This window comes from Schistocerca gregaria, chromosome 3 (assembly GCF_023897955.1).
Source record: "Schistocerca gregaria isolate iqSchGreg1 chromosome 3, iqSchGreg1.2, whole genome shotgun sequence".
NCBI classification, from domain to species: domain Eukaryota; kingdom Metazoa; phylum Arthropoda; class Insecta; order Orthoptera; family Acrididae; genus Schistocerca; species Schistocerca gregaria.
Window position 1 is genome coordinate 253,395,280 of NC_064922.1, and position 25,665 is coordinate 253,420,944.

The following is a 25,665-nucleotide window of genomic DNA, read 5'->3' on the forward strand; positions in this document are numbered from 1 at the left end:
ATTTGAAGAAAGAAGAAATAACCATCTTACGGTTGAAGCTCTTTTTGCCGTGTTTTCTTTAAGAATATGTATGTTTTTGGATAGGATTCACCTTTAGCAAAACACAATTTTTTTTAACCCAAACGTATTTCACTGTAGTTGCAGCATCTTCAGTGGGCTTGTATTTTATGGCTGTTAAAGGTAAAGAATATTCTTTAGTGTTTGTATACATGTAACTATTAGTTTTTAAATCGTAATTACAGATATTTGAAAAAAAACACATAAAATTATGAATTCATAACTTTCTGCCTCATTATATGGATTTTCTGATGCATTGTGTGTGACACACACACACACACACACACACACACACACACACACACACACACACACACAGAGAGAGAGAGAGAGAGAGAGAGAGAGAGAGAGAGAGAGAGAGAGAGAGAGATGAAACAAAACAGTCACTGTAAAACACAAAACATCAGAAAAACCACACCATGTGGCAAAAAGGTACGAATTCATAATTTTATGTGTTTTTCAAATACCTGTAATCACGATTTAGAAACTATTAGTTACATGTATACAAACAGTAAAGAATATTCTTCATCTACAACAGCCATAAAATAAAGGCCCACTGAAGATGCTGCAACTGATTCGGTTAAAAAACAAAATTTGTTTTGCTAAAGGTGGATCCTATCCAAAAACATATGTAAAGAAGATTAACGGACCATCAGTTTAACACACTGAGGAGACAAAGTCATAGGTTAGCGACATGCACATATACAGATGGTGGCTGTATTGTTTACACAGGGTATAAAAGGGCAGTGCATTGGCGGAGCAGCCATTTGCACTTACGGGGTGAAAAGCGTCCGATGTGATTGTGGCCACATGACTGGAATTAACAGGCCTTGATCGCGGAATGGCGCTGGAAACAGGGGACATTGCATTTCGGAAGTACTTACGGAATTCAGTACTCCGAGATCCACAGTGTCAAGAGTGTTCCGAGAATAGCACATCTCACACATTATCTTTCAGCACGGAAAGCGCAACGACCGACAAACGTCATTTAACGACCTAGAACAGCGGCATTTGCATTCAGCTGCCAGTGCTAACAGAAACAAAACGCTGAGTGAGCTAACCACAAAAATCAATATGGGAAGAGCATCCGACGCATCCGTTAGGACAGTGCGACGAAATTTGGAGTTATTGGGTCATGGCAGTAGACGACCGATGCCAGTGCTTTTGCTGACAGCACGACATCGCCTGCAATGCTTCTCCTGGCCTCGTAACCATATCGATTCGATCCCAGACGACTGGAAAACCCTGTCGTGGTCAGATGAGATTAGATTTCAGTTTGTAGTAGCTTATGGTAGGTTTCCAGTGTGGCGGAGACCCCACAAAGTCATGGATCCAAGTTGTCAACAAGGCATTGTGCAAGCTGATGGTGACTCCATAACAGTGTGAGCTGTGTTTAAATGGAATGGACTGTGTCCTCTGGTCCAACGGAAACGATCATTGACTGGAAATGGCTATATTCGGTTATCTGGAGACCATTTGTAGCCATTCATGGACTCCATGTTCCCAAAAAACGATGTAATGTTTATGGATGACAAAGCGTCATGTCACCGGACCACAGTTGTTCTCGTCTGATCTGGACATTTAGAGCGAGTAATTTGGCAGCTCAGATCGTCTGACAAGAGTAGCATCAAACATTTATGGGACGTAATCAACAAATCAAGTAGTGCAGAAAATTCTGCATCGACAACACTTTCGCAGTTATGGACGGGTAGAGGGGAACAATGGCTGAATATTTGTTCATGGGACTTCCAACGACTTGTTAAGTCTACACCACTTCGCGTTGTTCCTCTATAAAGTGCAGAAGTTGGTCCGATTCAATAGCAGGACATATCAAATGACTTTCTTCACCTCGGAGGAAATCATGATGGTTGCAAACACTTTAACGATAAATACATATAAAATAATGAAAAAGCTGGTGGATGCCGATCTCGATGACGATCATTTTGGATTTTGGAGGAATGTAGGAATATACGAGACAATACTGTCTCTATGACTCATCTTAGACTTGAGAAAATAAACTTTAGTTTATACCAATCGTAGATTTAGACAAATATTTTGATAACGTTGACTGGAATGTAGGAGTATATGAAATTATGAAGGTAGCAGGGATAAAATACACGGAGCAAAAAGTTATTTATTTTTGTACAGTGATTAGACTGCAATTATGAGTCGGAGGTCGCGAAAGGAAAGCAGCGTTTGAGATAGGAGTGAGATCCATTCTTAACCCCTCCTCGATGTAGAGTCGCTCACTTTGTCGTCCACTTCACACGGTGGAAGAGTGGTGAAAGTAAAAGAAAACATGTCTCGGCTAACCCGTAGATAATCGACAGTTGCTGTGAAATGACGGTTACAAATTTCGTCGTAATTTACATTACCTTTAGCTCACGGTGATCTCAGCCGAGTTCGTGGCACCGTGTATAACGTCACGGACTGTCACTCTTGCAGTCCGTGTTCGAATCCCGATTACCGTTATTATTTATTTATTTCATTTATCCATCCATGTCCGTAGACTACACGAATGTTTCTTATCCAGTTGGTAAATACAAGGGCGTCATATCAATTGTAATATTACAACCGCCTTTCACAATAGGTACTATACATTTATGACATACTGTATACGTGTATGGTATTGTAAGAGGTTAAAACCTTTTTTAATTCTCATGGTCTTATAGTTGAGTAACCCAGATAGAAAAGACGCTAGCTGCATAATGAGCGAAATGGAGATAATCGCTAAAAACTCATCCCATCTAAACTACTAAAGACTTCATTTCCTTTCCAAAAACAATAAAAAATAGTTAATTACATGCTATTAATGGCTGAAATCTATGATTATATTTTATACGTTAAAATCGTAAGTGAAATATTGACTTAACGGTTTTTGCACTCGATTTATGCAGTTAGTGCGTTTTGCAAATTTGTTGATACAATTACATAACATTCATTCGGTTGCAAAATCCGCTATCGGTGCAATTAAGGGATGACAAAAAGGTGGGATTTAATTATTACGAATATAAACAGAATACGATTCATTTCAAAGGGAAATCTGAAAATCGTACAGAATTCTCATATAAAAATGAACCGAACGACTTGTAATAACTATCACAAGTGTATGGTACATCCTCGCCTATACCTTTCCATGAATCCAAAAATGTGTTCTGAATGCGGAATGATTGTCCCGGCTAGTAGAACGGGCAGAGATTAAGGACTGTCAGTAGGGCTACATAACCAATAACTTCATCTCAAAAAACTTTTTCAATTGCAGTAAGCGTACTAGGCCTTAATTGCAAGAGAGAAAATAAAATTCAAGGCGACAGTAGCGAATTCGTTTGTCGAAAACAAATTCGTTTAGAAAGAAATTGATTTATACTTCGGGTAGAGATAATGGACTACCACATGGGTCATGTTTATTACCTATGAGAATGCTGTATACAAATTATCCAGTTATTAGGTACTTTAAAACAGACGGGATGGTGTTTATAGTAAGATAACGTGAAAATGGAGTCTCTTAGTGGTCATTAGTAAGTTAGCTTCTTAAAATAAGAGTATGAAGCTGGACATCCACGATGGCCTTCTGCCTAGAATAGCCAAGTGTCTCTTACGTTACAATTTTCCTTAATTAGTAAGTTTTAACGCAAAATAGGTATGCTGTGTCAGACGACTGTTAAAAAAGCTTTCTAATTATAACTTTTTCGTATCTACACAATTAGTCTGTGCTGAGAAAGAGAGATGTTGACTTGAGAAATAATATATACAATGTTTGTGACAGAAAGTAAGTAGCATGTTCTCCTACATGAAATGTGTAAGAGGACAATTAAGACCTAATGGTAAAGTTGATTTGGTTTCACATACAGCTAGCATGTTTCTATGAATCAGGTGTGTCATGAATGGTGTAAAAATTTAAAAACCTTTTACTTTATGGTCAAACTTACATTGCCAGCTGTAGTAGGTCCTCTTAACTGTAAGCCATTACAAACTGTTTCAGAAAACTTCTGTGTGGATACTTTCAGTCTTTCAGTCTTCAGTCTTCAGTCTTATAAAAAGTCAAATGCAGTGAGACACTCGTAGATGTTGGCTTTTGAATTCCCTGCTAATGAATGACCCATTTTGGATAATCGTTTCCGTGTTGCTTTGAACCAAAAAATAAAATTTCGTCTGACTGTCAAGTTCTGCCTCGTGACTATATTCAGAGCTCGAATTATGCTTCCGAAAAAGGACATTTTTGGTACGCTAAATTATCCTGAAATATACATTTATATGTCCTCAGCTTTCGAACATCATCTTTCTTTTACTGTTAACTATTCCGACACGCCGCGTGAGTAGTTTGAGGTTACTACTTGCTCGCGATGCAGTGCCTTACTGGTCCCGGCAGGAAATGCTTGTGGAGTTCGGTGAGAGGGTGCGGTAATCCAGCGGAAGGAACTGAGAAACTGTTTCTGTAGTGAAAGAGGCAATACATTGTTGTCAGTTACATTTTCACAAATACGATTCATAAGCGACAGTTTCGCCAGCACTATTCGTAATGTGATAGTTCCATTTTCTCCGATGTCGATATCTAGTCCTTATTCCACCACCACTATATTTCATTTTTCTTCTTCTTTGCCGGCTCTAACCCCCTCAGAGCGCTAGCACTTTGTGTCAAATATATTCTCCTTCCGTGCGCCCTCGAAGGATCGAGAAGAAAACTCAATGTGAATACGACGAAATAATTCAACATAAGAGGTCTCCCGATACCCGCGGGCAGGGGAGAGGCGCTGGAAGGAAATGTTGCCGTCTCTGCAGCTTCCACTCGTGGCGAGAAAAAGTTTCAGCGCTGTCGAAAGGTGTATCACACACATTTCTCATAGTTTCCAATCTGTTCGCGTATCTGAACGAAAGTCCGAACTTAACAAGTTCTTTGTCCCTACCCATCGACCTGGAGCATTACTAAAGCACAGGACTCTTTTTTAAGGATACGAGCGTTCCGATTTCAATGCGTCATTTCCCAAAATTATCCTACAGAGAGGTTCGGATGGCTGCTTCAGAGACGAGGCCGATGATTCAGTAACTATAACTGCAAAACAAGAAACAGTAAAACCATAAAAACTTTACCAGCGTCCATTTGCTGTCGTCATGCTTCCTACCTGCAATCAAAATAGGAAATAATTAAGAAATGGAACATACAAATTTATGCAGCATGCGTATTACCACTGAAATCGTTGCAGTTCGATTTATTGAAAAATTTTAATACCTTTAGTACACAGTACAGCTGAATTTATTGCTGTTACCAGCTCGAGGAAGGGATTTCCTGGGCTCCATTATACGAGCCATTAGTCTAGGCTGTGGACGACACACCGTAATGAGCGACAAGGGCCAAGCAGTGCCGAAAGACCGTGAAATGTCGATGACCTATTGTGTCAGTATAAGCCAGAATACTGGGGCAGGTATGTAGCACATCGCACTGCTCGCCTTTAATGTCCGTTTTTCGAAGGTGAAGACCTATGGTTTACTTCAAGTAGGTTGTGAGATTAACTCTGTAGGTTCAGTGCTGCCTGTGCCAGAAAAAGTTGTCCGAAACTGCCTATATAATCTCAACTGATTGAGCTCTAGGCACCTCCGCTAAGGTACATTAGAAATGCCACGAAGGATTCACCCTCTACGTTCATGGAAACTACGCTAGTATCGTAGCACTAATTATTTCACTTTCAATGGCGAGTTAAACCGAGATGCCAGATAAAGAAGGTTAGAGAATTCCCTCCCTAGGCCCGACAAGACGCCTCCTGAGACGCGGCGAGGCAGGAGTAGCCAAAATGCACCAGGGAATAACAATATTAATGTGCTAATAGTAAACTGCAGGAGCGTATATACAAAGGTCTCAGAACTGCTCTCATTAATAAACGGTCACAACGCCCATAAAGTACTAGGGACAGAAAGTTGGCTGAAACCACATGTAAACAGTAATGAAATCCTAAACTCAGATTGGAATGTATACCACAGATACAGGCTGGACAGTGAAGGGGGAGGCGTGCTTATAGCGATGAGAAGTGCAATAGTATCGAAGGAAATTGACGGAGATTCGAATTGTGAAATGATTTGGGTGAAGGTCACGGTTAAAGTAGGCTCAGACATGGTAATTGGATGTCTCTATAGGCCCCCGGGCTCAGCAGCTGTTGTGGCTCAGCACCTGAAGAATAATTTGGAAAATATTTCGAGTAGATTTTCCCACCATGTTATAGTCCTGGATGGAGATTTTAATTTGCCGGATATACACCGGGAGACGCAAACGTTCATAAATGGTGGCAGGGCCAAAGAATCCAGTGAAATATTTTAAGTGCTTTATCTGAAAACTACCTTGAGCAGTTAAACAGAGAACCGACTCGTGGCGATAACATATTAGACCTTCTGGTGACAAACAGACCCGAACTATTTGAATCAGTTAATGCAGAACAGGGAATCAGCGATCATAAAGCGGTTACTGCATCGACGATTTCAGCCGTAAATAGAAATATTAAAAAAGGTAGGCAGATTTTTCTGTTCAGCAAAAGTGACAAAAAGCAGATTACAGCGTACCTGACGGCTCAACACAAAAGTTTTGTCTCAAGTACAGATAGTGTTGAGGATCAGTGGACAAAGTTCAAAACCATCGTACAATATGCGTTAGATGAGTATGTGCCAAGCAAGATCGTAAGAGATGGGAAAGAGCCACCGTGGCACAACAACCGAGTTAGAAAACTGCTGCGGAAGCAAAGGGAACTTCACAGCAAACATAAACATAGCCAAAGCCTTGCACACAAACAAAAATTACGCGAAGCGAAATGTAGTGTGAGGAGGGCTATGCGAGAGGCTTTCAATGAATTCGAAAGTAAAGTTCTATGTACTGACTTGGCAGAAAATCCTAAGAAATTTTGGTCCTATGTCAAAGCGGTAGGGGGATCAAAACAAATGTCCAGACACTCTGTGACCAAAATGGTACTGAAACAGAGGATGACAGACTAAAGGCCGAAATACTAAATGTCTTCTTCCAAAGCTGTTTCACAGAGGAAGACTGCACTGTGCTTCCTTCTCTAGATTGTCGCACATTTGACAAAATGGTAGATATCGAAATAGACGACAGAGGGATAGAGGAACAATTAAAATTGCTCAAAAGAGGAAAGGCCGCTGGTCCTGATGTGATACCAGTTCGATTTTACATTGCCCCCCTTCTTGCAGCGGTGTACCGTAGGTCTCTAGAAGAGCGAAGCGTTCCAAAAGATTGGAAAAGGGCACAGGTCATCCCCGTTTTCAAGAAGAGACGTCAAACAGAGGTGCAGAACTATAGACCTATATCAGTTGTAGAATTTTGGAACACGTATTATGTTCGAGTATAATGTTTTTTCTGGAGACTAGAAATCTACTCTGTAGGAATCAGCATGGGTTTCGAAAAAGACGGTCGTGTGAAACCCAGCTCGCGCTATTCGTCCACGAGACTCAGAGGGTCTTAGACACGGGTTCACAGGTAGATGCCGTGTTTCTTGACTTCCGCAAGGCGTTTGACACAGTTCCCCACAGTCGTTTAATGAACAAAGTAAGAGCATACGGACTATCAGATCAATTGTGTGATTGGATTGAGGAGTTCCTAGATAACAGAACGCAGCATGTCATTCTCAATGGAGAGAAGTCTTCCGAAGTAAGAGTGATTTCAGGTGTGCCGCAGGGGAGTGTCATAGGACCGTTGCTATTCACAATATACATAAATGTCCTGGTGGATGTCATCGGAAGTTCACTGAGGCTTTTTGCAGATGATGCTGTGGTGTATCGAGAGTTTGCAACAATGGAAAATTGTACTGAAATGCAGGAGGATCTGCAGCGAATTGACGCATGGTGCACGGAATGGCAATTGAATCTCAATGTAGACAAATGTAATGTGATGCCAATACATAGAAAGATAGGTCCCTTATCATTTAGCTACAAAATAGCAGGTCAGCAACTGGAAGCAGTTAATTCCATAAATTATCTGGGAGTACGCATTAGGAGTGATTTAAAATGGAATGATCATATAAAGTTGATCGTCGGTAAAGCAGATGCCAGACTGAGATTCATTGGAAGAATCCTAAGGAAATGCAATCCGACAACAAAGGAAGTAGGTTACAGTACGCGTGTTCGCCCACTGCTTGAATACTGCTCAGCAGTGTGGAATCCGCACCAGATAGGGTTGATAGAAGAGATAGAGAAGATCCAACGGAGAGCAGCGCGCTTTGTTACAGGATCATTTAGTAATCGCGAAAGCGTTACGGAGATGATAGATAAACTCCAGTGGAAGACTCTGCCGGAGAGACGCTCAGTAGCTCGGTACGGGCTTTTGTTAAAGTTTCGAGAACATACCTTCACCGAAGAGTCAAGCAGTATATTGCTCCCTCCTACGTATATCTCGCGAAGAGACCATGAGGATAAAATCAGAGAGATTGGAGCCCACACAGAAGCATACCGACAATCCTTCTTTCCACGTACAATACGAGACTGGAATAGAAGGGAGAACCGGTAGAGGTATTCAGGGTACCCTCCGCCACACACCGTCAGGTGGCTTGCGTAGTATGGATGTAGATGTAGATGTAAAGAACAAAACTTGTCTGGATTCCAGTTTATTGCATAAAAAATTATTATAGTTATGTTTCTCCCATTGATGTGTTCAAATGGCTCTGAGCACTATGTGAGTTATCTTCTGAGGTCATCAGTCTGCTAGAACTTTGAACTACTTAAACCTAACTAACCTAAATACATCACACATATCCATGCCCAAGGCAGGATTAGAACCTGCGACCGTAGCGGTCGCCCGGTTCCAGACTGTAGTGCCTAGAACCGCTCGGCCACACTGGCCGGCCATCGATGTGTAATATATAAATAACACATAACATTTAATGTGCCCTTTACAATGAGTGACTCATTTTATACAGAACTGTGGAAAAAGAAAAGTGAGGGAAAGTATAAGGAAAGTGGTTTCATGAAGTTTCTTCTTCTCCTTTCTTTTCACCCTCTTTGGGGTACGCTGTATCAATCATTTGTTTGCGCGTTGTTCTTTTCTTAGGGCCCAGTATTTCGTCATTATATCTGATAATCTTTTCCTCTCTCCTTCCGAGATGCAGGGTTTGGACTTTTGTGTAGATTTGTCTTGGAACCTTATGTATTCATCTTCAGTAATTAATCTAGCTGTTAGATCAATAAGTGAATTTTCTGAAATCCTTAATTCTACTAGGTCTTTCTCAGATTCTTTAAACCAGTTGGGTTACGTTTTGCGGTTACGGAAAAAGTCAAAGATTTGTTTAGTTAATCTGCTGGAATCCATTCTGAGAAAATGACCTTAAAATATTATTCTCCTTTTTCGCATAGTATCTGGAAGTTTTTCAATTTTCTTGTTGAGTGTTTCATTTTTGATGTATATAATCTTATTGTCTTGAAATTTTGGTCCTATGATTTTTCTTAAAATTTTTCTTTCCTTCACCTCGAATTACTCCATTTGGCCTTTGAAATTCATGTTTAGTGTTTCTTCTGCATACAGTGCTTCTCCCTTAATCACTGTCTTGTAATGCGTAGTTTTGAACCCCGCCCCCCATGAAAGGCATTTTTTGTTAGAATATTCACGGAGTTTGATACAGTGAGAAGAACTAAAACAATAATTTGGTGTTAATTTGGTTGAACAGAGAGACAAATGTTCTATTTGTCAGACTGCTGATACCACTATAACTTATTGAATGTTATAACTCGTGTTTCCTTTTCAAATTACATTTTCTAAGGTATAGGAAATTTTGACGCAGGTAAATACAAATAATTCGTGTTTTACCGCTGACGAAGAAGATTAAATTTTTAAAGCGCTGTAGCTCTCGCTGTACTTCGTATCATAGGGATTTCAGAAAAATTGTGATCTCGTTTATCGGAATTCGATGTTTGTTTTATTACACATCAATATTTGGCAAATATTTGCTTAAGAGTTCCAGCAGAATCCTTACGATTCTCGGACACATCTTGAAATCTAAGGCTCCCTCACAAAATTAGTTCTTTTTTTTTCTTCAATGTTTTCTTCTGCTCGTATCCTGTCAACTTCTTACCACGTTTATTGCACGATGCTCTCCGAAGGTACTCCTATTCTGAATGCTCAGATTCCTAAATCAGTTTAGTTCATGTAGTACACATGCTTTATCAAGTTACGAACTTATTTGTTCAATTTTTTTCAGAATTTATGTTCAAAACACGGTTTATTGTTGGCCCACCCTGCATATAACCAGCACTCATCCCAGTAACTGGTACATTCAGTGGCACTGTATTAAAGATGACGACTGCCATTGCATCAACGGAAGAAAATGGCAGTTATTTTCTAATGTTCTTGGATAAAGCGCAGGTGTGCCTAGTTTTCAAGAAATGTCATTGAACAGATGTTCATTGGGATAATTATAGTCCTACATCTTCGTTACACAACTGGTACTGGAAAGTCTATACATTCTGTATACAACCTCAATTGAAATGACTTTTTACGGGTTGTAAGTGTAAGCATAAGAGGAATTTGTCGCCCATTTATACTTCCATGTGAATAAACGATTGCGAAATAGAAAATCAACTGAAACTACTCAACAGTGGAAAGACATCTCGATAGGATGATCAGCTATGAGACTGTCCTTGTCGGTAGCAGCGCGGCCTGCTCGGTGAACTGTTGACCGATGGATCCTTGTTCCACTTCCGGCCCAGTTTGAGATCTTTTCCGCTCGTCGACTGCGTGTTCTGTTGTCCTCACGTTCGTGTCGTTGTAATTGATGTTATACTACTGAGCCGGCTCTATTGGGAGGTCCCAAAAGCCAGTACATAAAAACTATGAGGTTATGTATCGAATATGTGAAAGGACTTGCTTCTGTTCTAACAGCACTTTCTCGTACAACTTCTGAGCAAATAAGATCGTCCAGAGATCGGACAAACGCAGGTCATTCCCGCTTTCAGAAAGGGTCGTTGGGCAGATTTATATAAGAGATAATTATAGTCTTACATCTTAACTGTAGCCCCATATCGCCGAAGTAAGTCTTTTGTAAGATTATAGAACAAGTTTTGTGCTCATGCATTATGGTGTTTTTGGATAACGAAAATGTAATCCATAGAAATCAACACTGGAACCCTGAAAAAATGAACCTGCTTTCAGAAGAAAATGTGTTGAAATATTTATTGGTCACTCCTCGTAGCCGGCCCTGGTGGCCGAGCGGTTCGAGGCGCTTCAGTCCCAAACCGCGCGACTGCTGCGGCCGCAGGTCCGAATCCTGCCTCGGGCATGGATGTGTGTGATGTCCTTAGGTTAGTTAGGTTTAATTAGTTCTAAGTTCTAGGGGGACTGATGACCACAGATGTTAACTCCCATAGTGCTCAGAGCCATTTGAACCATTTTTGAACCAAATGTGACAAAACTAACGCGTGACATAGTTGTTTCAGGAATGCTTGTCTTCTGGTACAGTTTTTACTGTTCCCAAAATAAATCAGCTACGCATTGATTTAATTCAGAGTACTTATTGCAAAATAAATTCATAACGGGTAACTCTCATTTCTCACAACGTTACAATGGACATAATATTGGAAACCACGAGGAAATACCAGTATTCGCTGGCGTCACCGAGCACAGGTAAATTTACAGCAATATTTTGGATCACTCTCTGTGTCGTTGGAACTCATTTTCATTATCTATTTGTTCCTTTGAATAATGTAACTGTAGTTTTCCTTAAGTACTTGTATGTCATATTGACGGCCGTCTTTCTCTTCTCTTGAATCTTGTTGCCGAACTTCAACTTCGTTTTCACAATCTTTGTCCACTTCATTTTCAGAATCCTTTGAATTTGATTATTAAGTTCTTCAAAAAACAGCTTTTGGGTTTACTCAATATGTTTCGGGTCGAGGAGCAGGATTAGCCTGCGTGATCTGGTACATTACAATAAAATAATAACATTCGTACGAAATAACGCAATCAGAGGCGGTGTATAAGTTTCTTAATTTATATTCGGACAAAAGTAACAAATTATAAACGATCCAGAAACGAAAGAAATGCATTTTAGATGTTGAAGTAGAGCTGTACTACTTACAAATGATGTTGACTCCGAAATAAACATAACGCTGAAATGAATTGAGAACGGGAGCCGAGTATCAAACTGAGCTACAAACGCATATGTTCTCGTAGACAACAGAGCAGTCGCCCTGATACTCAAACAAAAAACGACATAAACGCTTCGCAGAAGAGAAGTTACTATCGAGGAGGCGTCATTGCTGTCGATTGTTGATAAATAACTGGCAAAAAGACTTCTCTCAAATCGAACTGGTCTCTCGATATGTGACTTTCATATGGGAGTTTCTAAAAGACCTAGACTGTGAGAGTTCCATTCCACAAATTGGTGTAATAGACCTAAGAAAATAATTCCACTCTGTGAAATAGGGCAATATGTTCAAAACTTTCAGAAAAGCAGGTGTATGGAAAAACGGGCGATATGTAATAAGCACAAAAACGAAGGTGAACAATAAAAATGAAAGGGCGAGAACGACGGCCTCGGTTTAAAAACGGTGTAACACAGGAATGTAGTCTTCCGCATCTTCCATTCGCTCTATTCATCGAAGACGGAAAGACAAAAAAGATTCAAGAGTGGGATTAATATTTAAAGTGAAGGAGTATCAATGATGATAAGGGTTCGCTAGTGTCATTGTTATCCTCTGTGAGAGTGATGCAGAATTTTAGGACCTGTTAAATGAAATCAACAGTCTAACAATCGAGCAACATTATATGAGAGTAGACTGAAGAAAGACGAAAGTAATGAGAAGCAGTAAGATTAAATTAGCTATACAAATGGCATGAAAACAGGTGACTACGAAATATAGTAAATAAAGGAATTCTGCTACCGTCGAAGAAAAACTGTACATGACGGGCAAAAAAGACATAAAAAGCAGCCTGTCACAATTAATATGCTCATTTATAGCAAAAGAAGTGTACCAGTATCGAATATTGGCCTTGATTTGAAGGAGGAATTTTGAGGAACGCATGGTTTGAACACAGCATTGTAAGGAAGTGAATCACACACTGTTGGAAAATCAGAAATGAATGCAATCGAAGCGTTTGAGCCGCGATGCTACAGAGGGATACTGAAAAGTAGGTGATGTAATAACATTATAAATGAGAAGGTTGCAGCAGAATCGGGAGGAGAGGAATATACGGAAGACATTGCCAAGAAGAAGGTATAGGATGATAGGACATGTGTTAAACTGTGAATTAATAACTTACAGTGAACTTCAGGGAGCAGTATGGAGTAAAAACTGTAGGGGGAGACAGAGATTGTAATACGTGCAACAAGCAATTGATCACGTTGGATGCAAGTGCTCTTCTGAGATACAGAGTCCTGAAACATAATTATTCTTCCCACATACGTCTCGCGAAATGACCTCTACGAGAAAAACAAAGTGCTCTTAAGAATGTTTACCGAGAGTCGCTTCTGCCCTCGAATGGTTATGATGGAGGGAGAGAATAATGAAGTTTCCGCCATATTACGTGAGGCAGATTATGGAGTATAGATGGATATGTATGACGGCAGCACAGATTTATTACGAAAACCACAAGGTTTCGTGACGTATTGTGTTAGTTTCGTGAAGGTGCAATGCCGTGAGATATGAGACTGTTTACCTATCGACCGCTCTTGTGTCGACGGAAAGTCGGAACCGCGTATCACCGCTGGACAAGTCTCCGTGGCGCCCCTTTAAACTGTGGATCAATGGTCATTAGTTAATAAAAAGCCATCCCTCGACGCGCTGTTCAAAGGCAGATTGCCACTGCTTCATCGATCTTTCCATCATAAATAGCGGGAAGCCTATAGAGGCGGGTGAGGATGACAATGGGAGTCTAAAACCGCGTACAATGGACGTCGCTGCCTTTGCAGAGAAGAAGACGAATTGTCCGTCGCGGTGCAGAAGTGTCGATGGAACGGGTTTGGGGAATAGTGGGGCCGGAGTTTGAGGGAGGGGGGGAGAGGAATAGAGAAATGGCAGGCGATTGGCGTGAGACAGCTGGAGGTGGCAAGCATAAATAACGACGTGTTTCCAGTGCACCCTTGTGTCCGCAGAGACAAGTGCCTTCTTATTCACAGCCGATCAGTCAACACTGAAGTAAAGGGCTACGGAAAGCGTCTGACTTGATAATATAGTCACTCTGTAAACGGAAAAGCGACTTATGTTTGTGATAGGGATAAGTGGCATTTCACGTATGATACACTGAGCCATTTCTCGTGATGTTTGTCCAACACTTGCACCGGGTGGTTATAATCAAAGCGCAGCTACACACTGAGATCCACTGTAAACTGCAATTATCGTACGTCAGCGGAATTGGATGGATGTTCTGATGTGTTAATACGGAACGGATTAGGCTGGAAACAAAATTAGTTCCAGTTTTAGCCACTAGGTGCAAATCTGGCGCTGTGAATGGCAGAAAGATGTATAGAAATGTTTCCGTATGTAAAGGATAATGAACCGGATGTGGGGAGAAAAGGTGAAACAACTGAGAAAGGTGAGCCGTGGCGGCTCATATCGATAGGGCCACTCTGGTGGTTTATCTTTCCTGCCACGGTCAGGTCGGAAAGCAGCGCCCTCTGGGGCCTACGCGAGGAGTAACGAGGCGAGGTCCTGTGTGGTTGGGTGTGCTCTGGGACGTCGTGGAAGACGGTTGTCGGGTTGACGCAGCGAGTGTGGGACCGGACCTATCTCATGGAGATATACAAGTTGGCTCTGAACGGAAGGCGCCGTAGCAAGCAGCGGGAAGCGGGCGTCCTGTAATTTGTGTGAAGGATTAACGATTTTTGCATTGGATGTCCCAGTGGTTCCCGAGAAATGCGGTGGCTGCTTTCGGAGAAGAGAATTGGTAAGATCTCGTGTCTACGCTCTTTTTCCGTACGATATTGCTGCCTGCCGTTATAAACGGATGAAAATCAGTAGCTTGTATTACATGTGTGATTGAATCTCACTTGTACTGTGACAATTTAGAGGCGAAAACTGTGGTGGTTTCATTAGGTCTGTTTTTTTTATGTGCAACTATGGGAGTCAGTTATTTGGGGTCACTGAGGGAGCACCATTATGTTGGTCTAAGTGATACGTTCTCCACGTTTTGTCCATGGGTTTGCGAATCGAAATCGTAGGGGAGTACACGTGTGAGTAATTTGCTATTATATTGATGGTTATGTAGTAGTGACTGTTCTCTGGTGTGTTAAATCACGCACTGATTTGTAGCCAATATAAGCAGAAGTTACCATTGCTACTTACTTATGTGCTACTGTCCTTATGGTTGGCGTTGTTTGTCTTTGATTGTGGGCGTGCTCACGTTTAAAAAAAATTACGCCTACTATTCATATGGGTTGTCTAGTAAGGAAATTGCTTAAGCTTTTATCATATGCTGGTCTGTTTGCCTATCAAATGTTTCAAATGGCTCTGAGCACTATGCGACTTAACTTTTGAGGTCATCAGTCGCCAAGAACTTAGAAATAATTAAACCTAACTAACCTAAGGACATCACACACATCCATGCCCGCGGCAGGATTCGAACCTGCGACCGGAGCGGTCGCTCGGCTCCAGACTGTAGCGCCTAGTACCACACGGACACTCCGGCTGTGTTTGCCTATCACATTGGCTTTCTATGCAGTAACTGAAGGAATGTGTATGGTGGTTCAAGATTGTAGGCTGACTAGTATTTGAACTGGTGTTTAGGTTAGCATCCCGCAAATCCGCACGCTGCGCGTGGTTAAATGTTGCGCTATTGGGGAGCCGGCTCTCTGTCCTTGGATTTTGTAAGGATACGTGATGAGTGCATCGCTGTAGCTTCTCGCGTGCTAAATAGCGGGGCGTCGGTGCCGTCTTAGGGCTAGACTTGTGATGTATGTTATGTTGAAAGGGAATTAACTCTACCAAATTTAAAAGAGCTTTTAGTTTGTTTTAGGTCTGTACATGGAATGATGTTGATATTTTCTCGATTGCGGCAATAACTTGCTGTGTGGGCAGATCCTCTGAGGGACTTGTATTGTACTGTTGCAGTGCAGTCCATCTGAAACGTGCTGCTTAAAACTTGGGACTGCAGCTCTCTGATGTCATATATTACTGTTTAATCTTAAAAGTCTTGGATGTAATATGGTTGTTGAGGATTATGTAATTAATTTTCATCGCTGGTTCTTTAAAGGATGTGTTTCGTTTTGAAATATGTGCTCGGTCAGAGCTTATTTAAATATGATTTTAACTCATCATTCAAATTTTCTAGTCTTGCTTTCTTAAATGCTTTCAGTTAAATGATTGCTATTTGCCTGTTTAAATGTTTGAGTGACTTAAAGGAAAAGATTATTATTTTGTAATTTGTACTGATTGTTCCTTTTGGGTAATACCTGACTTATGTGACAATAAATGAGTGTCTAGTCGATGGTGATGTACTGTTCTATTGCTAGCCTAACCCTTCCACTCCACAGGCTATTGAGCTGCTTTGTGTCGAAATAGAGTTCAGAACACCCCTCTGACCTGACACCTCAAAAGGAATAATGTTGACTTCATTATTAACCATCGCCTTCATAATATCTTCAATATGAGGAACCGGATACGTCGACAAGGTGATGTAGAGCGCCATATGTGCACCTGGTAGCCAAAATTGGAACTAATTTTTTCCAGCGTAAACCGGTTGCTCTTCGAGGCATTAGAATACCCACCAAGTTTCTTTGCCACATAGTAATTACAGCGCACACTAGATCGCTGCCAGTAGCTACACTTTAATTATAACCACCCAATATATAAACTAATTTCTTTGATATGGCTGAAATTTTTAATTCCTCATGCATTGATTTTATAACGAGGTGACATTCAATCATAATACGACAAAAATGGCGTTTATCCGTGGTACAATAAGCACAGACAGTTGCAGTAAGTCGTCAACGACTCTGTTAGCTTCCACGCATACTAGTTCTCCGGCCTGAACACCTATCATTAAAAGGAAACGTCCAGTAACAAATACCCCCGGCTCCTTACGGAACGTAAAGACGTCTGCCGTAAATGACAGCCATTCACGCTCCTTCCTTGCAATGGATCTCGCCAGGGTGCCTCCTCCTTCGCATCAAGTGGTGTTCGCTGTCGGCTCCAGTCGTGACAAAAACAGCGGGGGCGTTCCCACGGGTAGGAGACTCACAGTTCACTCCCAAGTTAGGCGAGGTTGTCGCTAGAAGACGCAGAGTCGCGAGCTCCTCCCTCTTCCACTTCCATTCGTCCCCTCCCACCGTCCCCACCAAAACCCGACGGCGGTTTTGTGAGCCGAAGTCGGCAACGTGTTACTCCATGGTCTCACATCCTGAACTGTGCAACAAGAAAGAGACCTCATCTCTTACTTGTGATACTAGCAGCACGGGTAACTTAGGCCAGACTGACTGTTTACAGGGACATATAGGCGAGGCAAAGACACACATATACTCCTGTAAACAAAGTGACTGCCTAAACGTACGATTCTAGTAGCCGGCATGGTAGCTCAGCGTGTTCGGTCAGAGGGTTAGCTGCCCTCTGTAATAAGAAATAACTGAGTTAACGGATTATCAACGAACTTAAACAGATGTCTTACGACGTCCACCCCGAGCAGATGCAACGAACAAAAGTGAAAAAAATCTGATTACAAATAAATAAATTTATGTTTAGGGCTCGGGCTATTACGCCAGAGGTCTCCAATTCGATTCCTCCTCTGGTACTTTTTTTCCTTCTGTTTCATTTTCTTTTTTATTCCATCAATTGTTCAGAAAGATTCCCAAACCTACATTATCTTTAACAAATTAGTTACATTATTGAATAAAAGTTATTTTCTTTATGTCCAACAACACAGTTCATGGCGGTGGGTTTTCCATTTTTCATTGTAAAGTATATGAGGAAAAAAATGGGTTTTTACTGAGAATAACAAAGTCGATTGGGAAACATTCAATTTTTATGCATATAATAATTATAAACAAGAACCGCCGTGGTAATTATCGTAAAAACAAACAAAGCAATAATTTTTGCGACATCTTGCGCAACACATGAAAGCGGATTTTTGACAATCACAGGGGCGTTTGCAATAAATCTGTACAAAAACATGCCCCCTTAACATTTACGAAAATGGTTTGAGTTTCCGAAAATTTTGAGGCAAACCAGGAATATGGAATCATGTCTCGGAATATTGGTGACGATAATTGATGGTGAATTATAGAATGAATTTTTATACTATCTTCGCGTGAATTAATTTCACGATTCTCCTGGAACAATGCGCTGTAATTTTGCAAGCAATAGAAGGAAAAAAAAAAAAACATGCGGGGGGGGGGGGGGGGAGGAGGAACCGAATCCGAGACCTCGGGCGTAAGAGTCCGAGCGCTAACCACGTAGGCCATACGGCGACTCGGGAATGGAATAAAATTTTATACACATACGGCACCTAAGAAACTTTGTATCGATTTTTCTCGGGATTTTCCGGGTAGTGCATTCTAATATTTTAACCAGGTGAGGTGTTAGGGGTCCTCTTTCACCACACAAAATTTCGGACAAAACCCTGAGCCCATGGTCATGCCGTCTCCTTGTAAGTGCAAACCTTTCCTAAGACGCGTCTATAGTCGTGCGACAGCAGAAACAATAAAACAGAGCTCGGATTGACTACTCTGCGATTGTCGCTCGACTACTAATACGCTATTGGAAGGCTCCTAGTTTATTCTGCGGATCGGCCAGCTACTGACCCATCTTACTGGTAGCAAATTGCGTGTGAATGTAAAAGTGCCTAAATGTGTAACTCTGACAATGAAACTATCTACGCACTGACGCATGTGCACATATAGTGTAGCATGCGCGCAACATGTGGTATCCTGCCAAAGTCCTCTACGCTGGCATGTCTAGTAATGGCGTTAGAGTATCTGCTACCGTTACCGGGAGGACGGTGATTATCGCGGGCTCAGATACAGTGAAGACAGGTCACCACACTGACGCTAATACATGCAAACCAACACTGATATGAAACACATCCGAGGCAGATCATGTATGTTTAATAGTTATGTATCAAAATGTGAAATACCCTGTAGGACACACGACACCCAATCTGAGGATAATGGCCTGGTGATGCAACCACTCTCTTCTGTCATCGGCTGTTCGTCTCAGTTCCAAGTAATTATCGTACCTTATTCTCTTCTCGATGCCTTCTACGCACTTCCTCCCAGGCCGTCATCTCCCCTTCTTTCCTACCACTCTCCCTTCAGAAACTTTAATGATAAAGATGTCAGACAATATGTCCAATAAAATTTTACTTTTCTCTTTTCCATTTCTTTTAATAATCTATTATCTTCTTTGACCTCGTTTGATACTTCCAGATAGGTTTTCTTTTCGTTTATTTCCTTCTGTGTCATTTTCCGCCTGATCCACAATTCAACAGTTTCTGGTTGATACCTTTCCAATGTACCCAGAGTACAACATCCGCTTCCATAGAGCAGTGTACTCCATACAAATGCTGCTACGACATTTATGTTCGTATATTTGCTCGTAAAATATTTTTCTTATCCACAAATTCCTCTTTTGCAAACGCAGTGCTCTCTTCATTTCCATTAAGCATCCTTTGTTCTATGTGGCTACACTACCGACATAAAATTCTTTCATCTGATCAAATCTGAAGTCATCAATAACCATATTAGTTATAACTTCTTCCACACTTTTCCGTACGCACATTACTTTGGTTTTTCATTTATTCACTTTTCATTACCTTAGTTTACTAGAGTGTGGTAGGATTTCCGACACACTATTTATTTCTTTTTCGGAGTCTGCGACTATCACTAAATCATAAGAAGATCTTATACAATGTATCCTTTTCACCTTTGGCGCCTTTACACCATGTTTTCACCTTCAAAATCTGAATAGCTTTCTCAACGAACACTTTCAATTAATAGGTGGTAGGGGACATCCTTGTATATTGTGTAACTTCTTTCTTCATCGTGGCCGCTTCCTCTACCTCATTGCTGTTTGGCTTTGTGTTTAGGTTATGAGACAGTTGTTTAATCACCCTACTCTTCCAATCAAGTGCTGTTGTTTTCATAGTTCTAAACAGTAGCAAATAGTTCAGATTCTCAAAAGCTTCTTCTAAGTCAATGAAGGTAGTTTTACTTCTGTTAATACTTTCCACTAAATATAAATAAAACAGTTTTCTTTGTCAGCCATGTTTGTGTTTTGCCACTTTGCATTTTATGGTAGACAGCGTCATTTTCAATTGGTGCTTTAAATAGTTGCAGTTTTGGTACTGCAGTGTCTGTACTCTGAACTACAACCAAGACTAAAACTTCGTCATTCCACACCTGAAGTGACTTAAGTAACATAATAAACAAGAGAACAAAGCAGAAATCTGTGCCATTGACGCATAAATCTCAAAATACTAAGAGGGTGGCAGGGGGGAGTGGGAGGGGGGGTAGCTTTGTGCCCGCCTTTCGATAATATCATAATGTAGTCGGCTACTTCATATTTTCAAATTTTGAAAAAAAATTATTATTTTTCATGTTTTCTTACATCATTTCGCGAGACTCTTTTAATTTTTCAGTAAAATTCACCCAAAAATTTAAGTCTTAATAGTGAGTGTGACTTCTTGCGACGAACGTCATCTTCGTATTTTCAGGCTCTGTACAATACTTAAACATCAGTACTTATTAAAAAAAGTATGTTGTTGATAAAAAAACTCATTTCACTATTCTTTCAATATTTATGGTGGTGTCCACAAAATATCGATGCCTGATACCACGCGTTATGGAAAACATGTTGGTATTGCTCACCTTATCTCTCAGTCGCAGTCTTCATGATGCAACGCTATATGGACAGTATAATTACTCCGTATTAAGTAATGTGTTAATTAGTTGTCACGGCTAATTGATTTAATATTCAGAATGAATGTGTCACTCTTTGTCAATGTGACGCTGTTCTAAAGCTTCTTGGTATATTAAAATGCGTAACGTAGGATTATTCAAACCTGGAACGTTGCTTATTTACTAAAGAGCTATCCACACACGATGTACGACTTGCCCTCAAAGCTTTACTTCTGCCGCTAATTCCCTCCTTCTTCCTAAACAATTTCAGAGAAACTCTGTCCACCTTCTCGGAAATCATTCCTGGAGGAAGGAATACAGCGGGAAATTTCATAGTCACACAACACGGATGAGTCTCTCGAACGCCGAAACATTTTATTCAGGTGTTTTATTACAGGAGTAGGTTACTGCCAACAGGAAAGCTCAGAGGTCATATCATGAGTCACTCGTAGATAACTCAGTATGTACGTGTATTACCGCGCTACGGCAGAAAATTTTAGTCTCAATATGCTTCTACACTGAAGAGCCAAATAAACTGGTATACCTGCCTAATACAGTGTTGGAGCCCTGCGAACACGTAGAAGTGCCGCGAGACGACGTGGCATGGACTCGACTAATGTCTGAAGTAGGAGGGAACTGAGACCATGAGTACTGCACGGCTGTCCATTAAACCGTAAGAGAACGAGAGGGTGGCGATCTCTTCCGTACAGGCATCCCAGATATGAAATTTCCTGGCAGATTAAAACTGTGTGCCCGACCGAGATTCGAACTCGGGACCTTTGCCTTTCGCGGGCAAGTGCTCTACCAACTGAGCTACCGAAGCACGACTCACGCCCGGTACTCACAGCTTTACTTCTGCCAGAATCCGTCTCCTACCTTCCAAACTTTACAGAAGCTCTTCTGCGAACCTTGCAGAACTAGCACTCCTGAAAGAAAGGATATTGCGGAGACATGGCTTAGCCACAGCCTGGGGGATGTTTCCAGAATGAGATTTTCACTCTGCAGCGGAGTGTACGCTGATATGAAATTTCCTGGCAGATTAAAACTGTGTGCCCGACCGAGACTCGAACTCGGGACCTTTGCCTTTTGCGGGCAAGTGCTCTACCAACTGAGCTACCGAAGCACGACTCACGCCCAGTACTCACAGCTTCACTTCTGCCAGTATCCGTCTCCTACCTTCCAAACTTTACAGAAGCTCTTCTGCGAACCTTGCAGAACTAGCACTCCTGAAAGAAAGGATATTGCGGAGACATGGCTTTGCCACAGGAGTGCTAGTTGTGCAAGGTTCGCAGGAGAGCTTCTGTAAAGTTTGGAAGGTAGGAGACGGATACTGGCAGAAGTAAAGCTGTGAGTACCGGGCGTGAGTCGTGCTTCGGTAGCTCAGTTGGTAGAGCACTTGCCCGCGAAAGGCAAAGGTCCCGAGTTCGAGTCTCGGTCGGGCACACAGTTTTAATCTGCCAGGAAATTTCATATCAGCGTACACTCCGCTGCAGAGTGAAAATCTCATTCTGGAAACATCCCCCAGGCTGTGGCTAAGCCATGTCTCCGCAATATCCTTTCTTTCAGGAGTGCTAGTTCTGCAAGGTTCGCAGAAGAGCTTCTGTAAAGTTTGGAAGGTAGGAGACGGATACTGGCAGAAGTACAGCTGTGAGTACCGGGCGTGAGTCGTGCTTCGGTAGCTTAGTTGGTAGAGCACTTGCCCCCGAAAGGCAAAGGTCCCGAGTTCGAGTCTCGGTCGGGCACACAGTTTTAATCTGCCAGGAAATTTCATATCAGCGCACACTCCGCTGCAGAGTGAAAATCTCATTCTGATCCCAGATATGCTCAATAATGTTCGTGTCTAGGGAGTTTGGTGGCCAGCGGAAGTGTTTACACTCAGATGAGTGTTCCTGGAGCCACTCTGTATAAAGTTTGGACGTGTGGAGTGTCGGACTGTCCTGCAGGCATAGCCTAGGTCCGTCGGAATTGACAATGGAATTAAATGGATGAAGGTGATCAGACAGGATGCTTACGTACGTGTCACCGAACAGTCGTATCTAGACATATCAGGGGTCCCACATCACCAAAAGTGCACACGCCTCACACCGTTACAGAGCTTCCACCAGCTTGAATAGTTCCCTGCTGTCACGCAGGGTCAATGGATTCATGAAGTTGTCCCCATACCCGTACGCGTCCATCCGCTCCTTACAACTTGAAACGAGACTCTTCTGACCAGGCAACATGTTTCCAGTCACCAATAGCTCGATTCCGGTGTTGATAGGTCCAGGTGAGGCTTGAGGCTCTGTGTCGTGCAGTCATCAAGGGTAAATGAGTGGGCCTTCGGGTCCGAAAGCGCATATCGATTATGTTCCGATGAATGGTTCGCAGTCTGACACTTGTTGATGGCCCACCATTGAAATCTGAAGCAGTTTGCGGAAGAGTTGCACCCCTGTCACACTGAACGATTCTCGTTAGTCGTCCCTGGCCCCGATCTTGCAGGATCACTTTCCGACCGCAACGATGCCGTACAGAAGATATCGCCGCCGTTCTAAACAAACAGTCTACAAGACCATCTAGAACATCGAATTTGCCACAACAGCTGGAGACAAGAAGAATCGTATTCCAGTTAAGTCTGTCGCTGCACAAGCTTTGCTGGATGGGCCTGCTGTTTTCGTCAGCTGTAGACTTAATTTTAGTTTAGATATAAATGATACCTTTGGTCATGGTAACGGATGGTTTACCGTAGCTATTGTTCGTGGTGGTACAGGAGTACCAAGTGTTGGTGGACTTGAAAGTTTTGTTGACAGAGACATTATTGCTTTTCGCACTTACCATATTTCTGAATTGGCTAATGAGGACTTTGGAAAATCTGCATATGTTTCTCCTTGTTCTTTGTCGTTATATACTCGTAACAGGAGGAAAATATCTGTAAACGAATCTGTATTTATTTGGGTTAAAGGCAAAGGTGTATGTGAATATGTTAAGTTTGTTGGTGATTGATGTTTTTGCGGATTCCTGATATTCACACTTCACTCGTGAAATGGTCAGACGGGAAAACCCCCACTTCATCGCTACCTCGGAGATGCTGCGTCCCATTGCTTGTGCGCCGATTGTAACACCACGTTCCAACTCACTCAGATCTTGATAACCTGCCATTGTAACAGCAGTACCGGATTTAACAACTGAACCAGGCACATGTTGTCCTATACGGGCGTTGGCGACCTCCTGTTTATATATATCTGTATTTGAATACACACACCGATACCAGTTTCTTTGGCGCTTCAGTGTAAATAGTACATGCTGTTACTTACCTTTAGGTAAACCAGAGGCCGTATCAGAACGAACTTCAACAAAAGGGTAATAAAATAAAACATATAATAAAAATATGTGCGCTGTAGCCTAGAAGGACCACCAAGTGCCGGTGAAAACGTTGCAATACGAAACTTTGTTTGAACAGATAAAAAGGTGAATTATGTACTAAGGTGAATTTAGTAACTGGGACATTGCGGCCTCCTGCAACCTCCAGTGACCGGTTGACATCGTTTGCATCCGTGTGAGCATCGTGGCGTGGAAGCCGGAGAGGGCTCCAGAGCGGGCCTGCTCAGCCGTATCGGCTTTCCAGCCGGCTGGCTCCTGATATCTCGGCTACACTGTGCAGCGTGCCAGTTCCGTGTGTGGCCTACATGCCGGAACACGAGCATGCAGCTGCGACTCTAACAAATGACACGGAACCGCCAAAGAAACTGGTATAATTGGTATTCGTATTAAGATAAAGGAATACGTTGCTGCGGTCGGCAATGCCTATACAAGACAACATGTCTTTGGTGCAGTTGTTAGATCGGTTACCGCAGTTACAAAGGCAGTTTATCAAGACTTAAGTGAGACTGGACGTGGTATGTAGTCGGCGTACGAACGATGGGAACACAGCATCTCCGAGGAAGCAATCAAATGGGGACATTCCCAAACGACCTTTTCACGAGCGTGCCGTGAATATCAGGAATCCGATAAAACATCAAATCGCCGACGTCGCTGAGCCCGGGAAAAGATCCTGCAAGAACAGGAACAACGACCGTTTAATGTGACAGGAGTCCAACCCTTCGTCGAGTCCATACCCCATCGTTCTGCGGCACATCTGCGTGCTTGGGGGTGGGGGCGAGGGGTGGGCGAGGCTACATGGTATTAGGCAGGTGTACCAGGTTTTTTTTTTTTTTTGCTCTTTAGTGTAATATAGTACAGCCCCACCAAACATGGTATGACTACCCGTCACATACACATAAAAAAATAATGCCTGCATATGCCTGCGGATCGGTATAAATAATCGGAGATCATGGTTAATGTATGTAGGATGGGCAAAATAAAAGTGACCCAGAAAGTATTTAAAGCGCCTGAAGATAGGCAAACCAACTTACATCACTTACTCTCGGAGCAGATGCTAGAAGCCATTTCCCTTTTAGGTGCATGCAAACTTTAAGAGGCGTAGAGCGAAGTGGATGATTCGGTAACGTCTTCCGGGTATGGATGGCATAACAGAAATGAAATACCTCTCGTTAACGAACATTCAATCCAGTGTCTGATAGGGATGTGCGGTTGCGGAAGGTGCCTGCATTTCATACAAGGACAGTATCCAAAACTACGGAGGCGCAGTTGTGTCTATTTTACAGGCAAAATATGGCTATCCCCTTTGTTAGATCAATATACATAGGTAAAAGTAGATAACTTCAAAAGGGAAAGAGTCACGATATTTTATCGATGACCAATTTCTGGAATGTGCTAATACATTTACAAGTAGAAAAACTTCAGAATTTTACATAGTAGTTGGTGAGGA

The 25,665-nt window shown here is 41.9% G+C and overlaps 3 non-coding genes across 3 annotated transcripts; 1 reads left to right on the forward strand and 2 right to left on the reverse strand.

The window, feature by feature from the left end:
- Positions 1 to 21,610: 21,610 nt before the first annotated feature.
- Trnas-cga (transfer RNA serine (anticodon CGA)) lies at positions 21,611 to 21,685 on the reverse strand. The gene has a single exon. It is a non-coding gene; the product is annotated as a tRNA-Ser (tRNA).
- Positions 21,686 to 21,910: 225 nt separating this feature from the next.
- Positions 21,911 to 21,985, reverse strand: Trnal-caa (transfer RNA leucine (anticodon CAA)). Its single transcript has one exon. It is a non-coding gene; the product is annotated as a tRNA-Leu (tRNA).
- Positions 21,986 to 22,529: 544 nt separating this feature from the next.
- On the forward strand, positions 22,530 to 22,604 carry Trnas-cga (transfer RNA serine (anticodon CGA)). Its single transcript has one exon. It is a non-coding gene; the product is annotated as a tRNA-Ser (tRNA).
- Positions 22,605 to 25,665: the final 3,061 nt, after the last annotated feature.